This window comes from Lolium rigidum, chromosome 1, assembly GCF_022539505.1.
Source record: "Lolium rigidum isolate FL_2022 chromosome 1, APGP_CSIRO_Lrig_0.1, whole genome shotgun sequence".
NCBI classification, from domain to species: Eukaryota; Viridiplantae; Streptophyta; class Magnoliopsida; order Poales; family Poaceae; genus Lolium; species Lolium rigidum.
In genome coordinates, this window is record NC_061508.1 from 6255899 (window position 1) to 6264789 (window position 8891).

General features: G+C 40.1%; 1 long non-coding RNA gene across 1 annotated transcript; it reads right to left on the reverse strand.

Moving 5' to 3' along the window:
* Positions 1-1011: 1011 nt before the first annotated feature.
* LOC124666591 lies at positions 1012-4502 on the reverse strand. Its single transcript, XR_006990940.1, has 3 exons — positions 4401-4502; positions 3714-3826; positions 1012-1218 (listed from the first exon to the last, which is right to left on the reverse strand). It is a non-coding gene; the product is annotated as an uncharacterized LOC124666591 (long non-coding RNA).
* Between the last annotated feature and the right edge of the window lie 4389 nt (positions 4503-8891).

The window sequence follows — 8891 nt, forward strand, 5'->3', positions numbered from 1 at the left end:
CTAATCTACTGCAGCCGTCGACGGACGCTGATTCCATGGCTCCGGTGGTTGCACGCCCCTCCCCAGAGCAAGCTGCAGCACGTGTCTACTCCATGGACGTGATGCTAAGGCCGGGACCTGCCGCGTGTGTGCATCTCCGACCTGATTGCAGCCACGAACTGAATCATTGTTGGTTCTGTGATTCAGTTTGTTGGTGTCCAGCTACACGAGATCTATTATCCATCCAAGGGTATTTTAGAATTTTCACCATACCACTCACGGAATAAGCTGAGAAGTCACGAGCCGAAAAGAACTGGACAGAGTTTTGCGTGGAGCTTTTTTTCACGACCGTTTATTTTGGCAGCTCAAGGTGGAGCAGTTTCTGCACAAGCTGAAGCTAAAAAGAACTGGGCAAGATACAGTGGGAGTCAGCTAGCGTGATGCAGCCTCCGTCGGCTAAAGTGCGCTGCCTATATGCATGGCTATCTATATAATACAAGACCTAATTAAATCACGCACAAACACATGTTAAGTACGTGTTTGTTGCTAGTCCTGCATACATCGAGTGTTTGTTGAGCAGAGCCTTTTGCTCCGTCACTTTCAGCGTCAACGTCAAGCAGTATTGCGCGCAGCTGGCTAGATCACACTTGCTTAGTTAGTTATTGGAGTCTGTTTTCGGATCACTTTGGATTATTGCAGCGTTCTTTATTACAACTAGATTTAGATGTGCGCCTTGGCGCACGATCCCGTGAAGCTCTTGCCAATATACATTTTATATAATGGCACTAAAAATTTCACTAAAGCAATATTTTTTGAGAATTACAAAAGCTCCAGAATTAACAAACCTCGGTCTTAGCATTTGTACAAATCAATGATAAAACCCTATTTCAGATATTCATAAAGAATCAGATAACATGTGTTTAATTTTGTCTTGATTGTAGCTTTTTTCCTAATATGTACAAAACTGGCACAAATATTCACATATTACTGAACGAAAATGTAATACAGATTCAGTTGCTTATTATATTTAGGAATCAAAATCTACATTTGTTGTTGGAAATGAACTTGGGGTTCCCGAAGACAACACTTGCATATGCCTTTCCAAGCTAACACCTGATAATTAATTGCTCACACGCCTTACCGCCACCTTCGATGATCAAGTACTTGATTAGTCCCACGGCAATACATGAAGAGAGGAGCTAATTTCAGAACTGAGAAGCGATTGAAAATATTTCATATCTGCACACATCAGAGAGGATTCAAATTAAAAGGCATACAATCTAAATAACAGATGGGAAGAGAGCACATATTTGGGAATGAACCAATTAACTTATATTCGGCGATTTTAGTTTGGAAGTGAAATGGGCAAATGATATCACCATACAACGTGAAGCTACATAACTACATCTTGTCATCCATGAAGTACAGTTCAACTTGCTACCAATATTAGTTTCACCAGATCAGTAGCCATGGACTTGAAATAGGAAACCCTTGGATATTTAGTGGGTCAAGAGGATTTTCTCAACGTCTGCGACACAAATCATACTTGCTGTCATGGACAAAGTATGACCCAATAAAAAGAAATATGGTGCACCAAATTTGAATATACATTTTTAAGTTTCTTCATACAGTATCCAAGCAGAAGTACAAGCATACATCCACCTGTAAGGGGCACTATAAATGCTTTTCTCCAGCTCTTAGCAAGCCATCACAGGTTCCATTGCCTGAACATGTACATGTTGCTCGAGTTGTTATAAATTTGAGAAGAAACCAAACTATGTAGAGCAAAGAAAACGTAGCGGGTCCATAGGATGACCTAAGCAGTATTTCCGTTTAGAAGCAAAAGAAATCTACCATTAAAAAGGGGGAGCAGTATTTTATAAAAGGTAGATGGTCATAACTACATCATGTCTATTATATCTTAGTATTACAGATCCAGCATAGCAGTAAAAAAGGCCTTCCACTTTAAACTCTGATATCAAGTGGCAAGGAAGAGCCCATCTGGAAAAACTATGTGTAATGATATGTATAAAAGAATGAACTCGTAAAACGTAGATCATTGGCACTTTCACTTGTTTGAAGGAGACTATTCAGGGGTAGAAGTCACTTTTTTAAAAATCTCGGTACTCTATTAAAAGACTCTTAGACCCTAAAACAGATCTATTGTAATTCTGATTAGAACTAAATGTATTCAACGGAAAAACAGAATCATAAGGAAACACCACATCATGTAGATCTCTAGAAATAGAAACCAATGTAAACGGAATAAGCTCTAATGCTGCATCTAAAAAATTTATGCGTATCAGCCTACTATCACAGTAGTATAGAGTACACATGACCACATTTTGGCAACGCAACCACTAAGTAAAGAATATTGATTTTATTTTGAGAAGTGCACCATCCTAAATATAAACTAACGTTTTCTATCCCTAAGTTTACTCCAAATATTTCCAGGATATGAGCAGGATACAGTTAAGAAAAAAAAGACAACAAAGAAAGAGGTGCATCAATACAAAACACTTGTAGCTAAGCCACATGGAAAGGAAAGAAAACTGCTTAGGAAACATAATCTCAAAAACAAGGATAATATATCAGAGGAATATGATGAACAATTAAAAGGGCCTATGTCTATGAGAATTACCTTTCACTAATCGTACATAGCATAATTTCTTCATTATTCTTCAAGGTATCGCAACTATTGATTCTTGAAGGGATACGAACTAATCCACTATTTCCATGGGCAAACGCAGTCAGCCTTTGTTTTTTTGCTTAGGCTCTACGGTCGGGTTGGCTCATTTTACCTTGACTGTCAAAATGACCAACTACAGGTTTAACCACCATAACATAGGATGACGTGAAAGCTAAATGAGGCATACTGAAGAACACAAGTATCCTCTCAGGAGCTACGCCAAAGAACGAGTAGCTTTGCAATATACCACAATAATTGACAGAGAATGAAAGAACAGAGCAACACTCGACACCATATCATATTTTGTAGTGATGTAAGATGCATCTAAGAAAAAGAAGAGGTTAACATGCTTAACTGTGCTTACTTTCTATGAAATTAAACTGCACTAAAAGCAGTAGAAAGCACAAGAAAATATAATTAGAACAAATGTGTGCTGATACAAGCAAAAGAAGCATGCCCATATCTTGATTTTGAAGAATATATTTAATTACTTTCATAACCTGCCAAGTATATGCAGCTAAATAAACGAGCACACTCCAAACTATCACAGTTGAAATGCACAACATAAAGAGAAAACATCCATACATGCATAACAACCCAAATGCTCTGAAATCTAAAGCATCTGGAATAGTTGCATTGCAAAATACGAACAATGTCCTTACATAGCAGGTTTCACTTCAGTTTTCAAACACCTAGACTGCATCCTGGACACAGATAATCAGATACGTAAGAGATGATGTATCCCATTTATGAATCTTTGTGCAGCAGAAACTATCCTTTATCTTTCTGGGCTGACAAAATAGGAGAAATAATAGTACAACAACTAAAAATAATACAAAAATGCAGTTCGATATCTATGTTAAGCATTTTAAACTAAAGTACGTGTGATAGTATAAGATTGCATATTTGCATACAAATTTAACTAACAATCTCTAAAGTGTGGCATGAGATTGTCAATCAAGGGAACAATAGTCACATCACATGGGAAGGTGTAATCCAGAAACAATAGACACGCCATGAGATTCTCAATCAGGAGTGTTATTACCTTGTTCCTATTCTGAAACGGTCATGTCTATGGAGACCTGGTACTATGAACACCTCCTAAACAACATCATCCCATCCTGACTGGAAGCAATAGTGGCGAGCAAGCTCTTCATGCTAGAGATGAGTTAAAGGAAGAGGACAGACAACAAATAAATAAAACATTTACACACAGGATGGATGTACTAAATTGAAAAGAGGAAACCACACATTAACCCTAAAAGAAGCAGCCTAATAACAAAGAGCAAGTTCAACCCAAGACAAGAATGAAGAACCATCTCTGAACCCTGAACAAAATATTCCTACCAAGTGGAAAGGTTGAAAGATGAAGTACCTAGGAAAGCTAATTTCTATTTTGAGGTCAGCAGTACTACCTATATTTTTCTCTTAATGGAGAAAGCATATTACTGTGAAGGCCAACTTAAGAAAATGCAATAACCCTTACCACTAATTGTTAGAAACATTAGGTGACAGGCATCCACAAAGGCTATTAAGAGCGCTATTTATAAAATCCAACATCTGAGATAACATAAATTGATATGATGCATAATTGTCAAGCATAACCTAAAGGGGAGCACATATACCAGGATATACTAATAATAGATCATAGCTACCCCAGATGAATCAAAATAGCAAGTATGATCAAAATAGCAGAGTATTTTTGACATGTCGAAGGCTTGGTGAAGCATACCACGTTTTCAAATAGAATAAAATTGATAAATTCAGCAAGATGCATCCTAGGATATTTCCCTGCCTGGGTCCACAAGGAGATAGCATTAGGCACGCAATGGACACGAAATGGCGAGAAAAGCTGCGACAAGCGCAAAAAAATTTAGCATGAAAACATTTGGCATCCGACAATGCATGGCGAACAAATATGTATAAATAACAACACCTATCTTGGAGGCCTTACCATATCTGGTTTCCAGTCCATCTAGCAGCCTATTGAATTGGTAGTCTGGTCCCAAAAACGAACATATATCTGAAGATGAATCATCAACGTCTATTGTACAGAAGATGATGAAAATAATACATTACCGATTCTCGTTAATCAAGCCAACATAAATGAAAAACCAACAGTAAGAGGCATGAACTGAATCCTTTGACTCATATGTATGTTAGCTCAGTCCATAGACTTCTGTTCTCTTCAAAAGCCGCTACCTAAAGAAAAAAAGTACAGATTGGGTTCGCCTTGGCACATGATCCCGTAAGACCCATGTATAGATAGGGAAATGCTAATAATTTTTAGGTTTTACAAATCATCACAAACCATAGTAAATAACAAGAGGAATATATATAATATAGAAATTAACAGTTGTTGATTTTGCCGAGAGCAACAAAAGCAAGGAACGCTAAAATTATCATCTACATAGGCAATGCATTGTCGGCCATCGCAGCATGGTCTTTAAAAGCGACAACGGAAAGGAAATGTAAATATGATTAGGGCTTGCATCACCCAAAGCTAAACCAATGCAAATGAATCATGTTCAATACAACAAAGTTGCACCCATGTACCTTGGTGAAACATTTAAGAGAAATGATCATTTCTCATCTTCTCCGAACACTATATTAACCATGCTTGAGAGTTAAAACTATATCATGAGTAAACGGTAAGTGCATAACAAACATATGTACAAACAATAGCAATCTACCATCAATTAACTCAAACCATAAAAAAAAATCAAGTTTTCGCAGAGAATATCATGCGTAAACATCTACTGAAGAGAAGCAAGTCACACGGTGTTTCCTCAAATCTGAATCATACTACCATTATCTCGTCTCCACCAAGGTTCGCACACTTATTGCAGGTCTCTCGAGTGTCTTCATCATGCTACAAGTCCAGGGGAAATAAATGAGTCATAAGAGAGAATATCGGCGATCGAGTCAGCATCTTCCACTGATGAGTTGAACTGAATAAACTCTACACAAAATAAAAGTACAGACCTTGTGTCTCTGTTGTTGTTCTAGCTACATGTTTGGGGCGCCGGTGAAGGAGATATGCCCTAGAGGCAATAATAAAAGTAGTTATTATATCTCTATGTTTATGATAAATGTTTATATGTCATGCTATAATTGTATTAACCGAAACATTAGTACATGTGTGATATGTAGACAACAAGAAGTCCCTAGTATGCCTCTTAAACTAGCTTGTTGATTAATGGATGATTAGTTTCATAATCATGAACATTGGATGTTATTAATAACAAGGTTATATCATTATATGAATGATGTAATGGACACACCCAATTAAGCGTAGCATAAGATCTCGTCATTAAGTTATTTGCTATAAGCTTTCAATACATAGTTACCTAGTCCTTATGACCATGAGATCATGTAAATCACTTATACCGGAAAGGTACTTTGATTACACCAAACACCACTTGCGTAAATGGGTGGTTATAAAGGTGGGATTAAGTATCCGGAAAGTATGAGTTGAGGCATATGGATCAACGGTGGGATTTGTCCATCCCGATGACGGATAGATATACTCTGGGCCCTCTCGGTGGAATGTCGTCTAATGTCTTGCAAGCATATGAATGAGTTCATAAGAGACCACATACCACGGTACGAGTAAAGAGTACTTGTCTGGAGACGAGGTTGAACAAGGTATAGAGTGATACCGAAGATCAAACCTCGGACAAGTAAAATATCGCGAGACAAAGGGAATTGGTAATGTTTGTGAATGGTTCATTCGATCACTAAAGTCATCGTTGAATATGTGGGAGCCATTATGGATCTCCGGATCCCGCTATTGGTTATTGGTCGGAGTGAGTACTCAACCATGTCGCATAGTTCTCGAGCCGTAGGGTGACACACTTAAAGTTGGATGTTGAAATGGTAGTTCTTGAATATGGAATGAAGTTGGAATATTTGTTCGGAATCCCGGATGTGATCCCGGACATCACGAGGAGTTCCGAATGGTCCGGAGAATAAGATTCATATATAGGATGTCATTTTATGTGAATAAAATGTCGCGGAAGGTTCTATGGAAGGTTCTAGAAGGTTCTAGAAAAGTCCGGAAGAAACCACCAAGGAAGGTGGAGTCCACAAGGGACTCCACCTCCATGGCCGGCCAGCCCTAGTGGGGGTGGAGTCCCAAGTGGACTCCACCATAGGGGGCCGGCCACCCCACATGGGAGGTGGGAATCCCACCTTTGGGTGGGAGTCCTAGTTGGGCTAGGTTTGCCCCTCCTATGGAAGGTTTTGGTTTCGGGTCTTATTCGAAGACTTGGACACCAACACTTGGGATCCACCTATATAATGAGGGGCCAAGGGAGGGGGCCGGCCACCCCTAAGACCATAGCTTGGCCGCCCCCTGAGTGGCCGGCCACCCCCTCCCAAACCCTAGCTTTGCTCCTCCACTTCATATTGCCCGGTTTGCTTAGCGAAGCTCCGCCGGACTTCTACACCGCCACCGACACCACGCCGTCGTGCTCGTCGGATTCAAGAGGAGCTACTACTTCCGCTGCCCGCCGGAACGGGGAGGTGGACGTCGTCTTCATCAACAACCGAACGTGTGACCGAGTACGGAGGTGCTGCCCAACCGATCGTGATCAAGATCTTCTACGCGCTTTTGCAAGCGGCAAGTGAACGTCTACCGCAGCAACAAGAGCCTCATCTTGTAGGCTTTGGAATCTCTTCAAGGGTGAGACTCGATACCCCCTCGTTGCTACCGTCTTCTAGATTGCATCTTGGCTTGGATTGCGTGTTCGCGGTAGGAAAATTTTTGTTTTCTATGCAACGTTATCCTACGGTGGTATCGGAGCCGTGTCTATGCATAGATGGTTGCACGAGTAGAACACAATGGTTTGTGGGCGTTGATGCTCTTGTTATCTTTAGTTGAGTACTTTGCATCTTTATGGCATAGTGGGATGAAGCGGCTCGGACTAACTTTACATGACCGCGTTCATGAGACTTGTTCCTCGTTCGACATGCAACTTGTATTGCATAAGAGGCTTTGCGGGTGTCTGTCTCTCCTACTATAGTAAAGATTCAATTTACTCTTCTATTGACAACATTAGTATCAACGTTGTGGTTCATGTTCGTAGGTAGATTAGATCTATATCGAAAACCCTAAACCACGTAAAATATGCAAACCAAATTAGAGAGCGTCTAACTTGTTTTTGCAGGGTTTGGTGATGTGATATGGCCATAATGTGATGATGAATATGTATGAGATGATCATTATTGTATTGTGGCAACCGAGCGGGAGCCTTATGGTTGTCTTTAAATTTCATGTTGAGTAGTATTTCAAAGTAGTTGTAATAGTTGCTACATGGAGGACAATCATGAAGACGGCGCCATTGACCTTGGTGCTTCAGCCGACGATGATGGAGATCATGCCGAAGATGATGGAGATCATGTCCGTGCTTTGGAGATGAAGATCAAAGGCGCAAAGACAAAAGGGCCATATCATATCACATATGAACTGCATGTGATGTTAATCCTTTTATGCATCTTATTTTGCTTAGATCGCGACGGTAGCATTATAAGATGATCCCTCACTAAAATCTCAAGATAATAAAGTGTTCATCCTTAGTAGCACCGTTGCCAAGACTTGTCGTTTCGAAGCATCTCGTGATGATCGGGTGTGATAGAATCAACAAGTGCATACAACGGGTGCAAGCCGATTTGCACATGCGGATACTAAGGTGGCCTTGACGAGCCTAGCATGTACAGACATGGTCTCGGAACACGTGATACCGAAAGGTAGAGCATGAATCATATGATTGATATGATGAACACTTTGAGTGTTCGCCATTGAAATTACACCTTGTCTCGTGATGATCGGACTATGGTGTAGTGGATTTGGTTCATGTGATCACTAAGACAATGCGAGGGATATTGTTTTGAGTGGGAGTTCACCTAGATTTTTAATTATATTGAATTAAAATTTGAACTCAATTTGTCATAAACTTAGTCTAAACTATTGCAAATATATGTTGTAGAGATGGCGTCCCCAATCAATTTTAACCGGTTCCTAGAGAAAGAAAAGCTTAAGAGCAACGGTAGCAACTTCACCGACTGGTTCCGTCATGTGAGGATCTTCCTCTCCGGCGGAAATCTGCAATATGTGCTTGATGCACCGCTAGGTGACCCTCCTGCAGAAACTGAAACCGATGAAGTAAAGAGCTGTTTACGAGACTCGGAAAACTCGGTACTCTCAAGTTCGGTGTGCCAT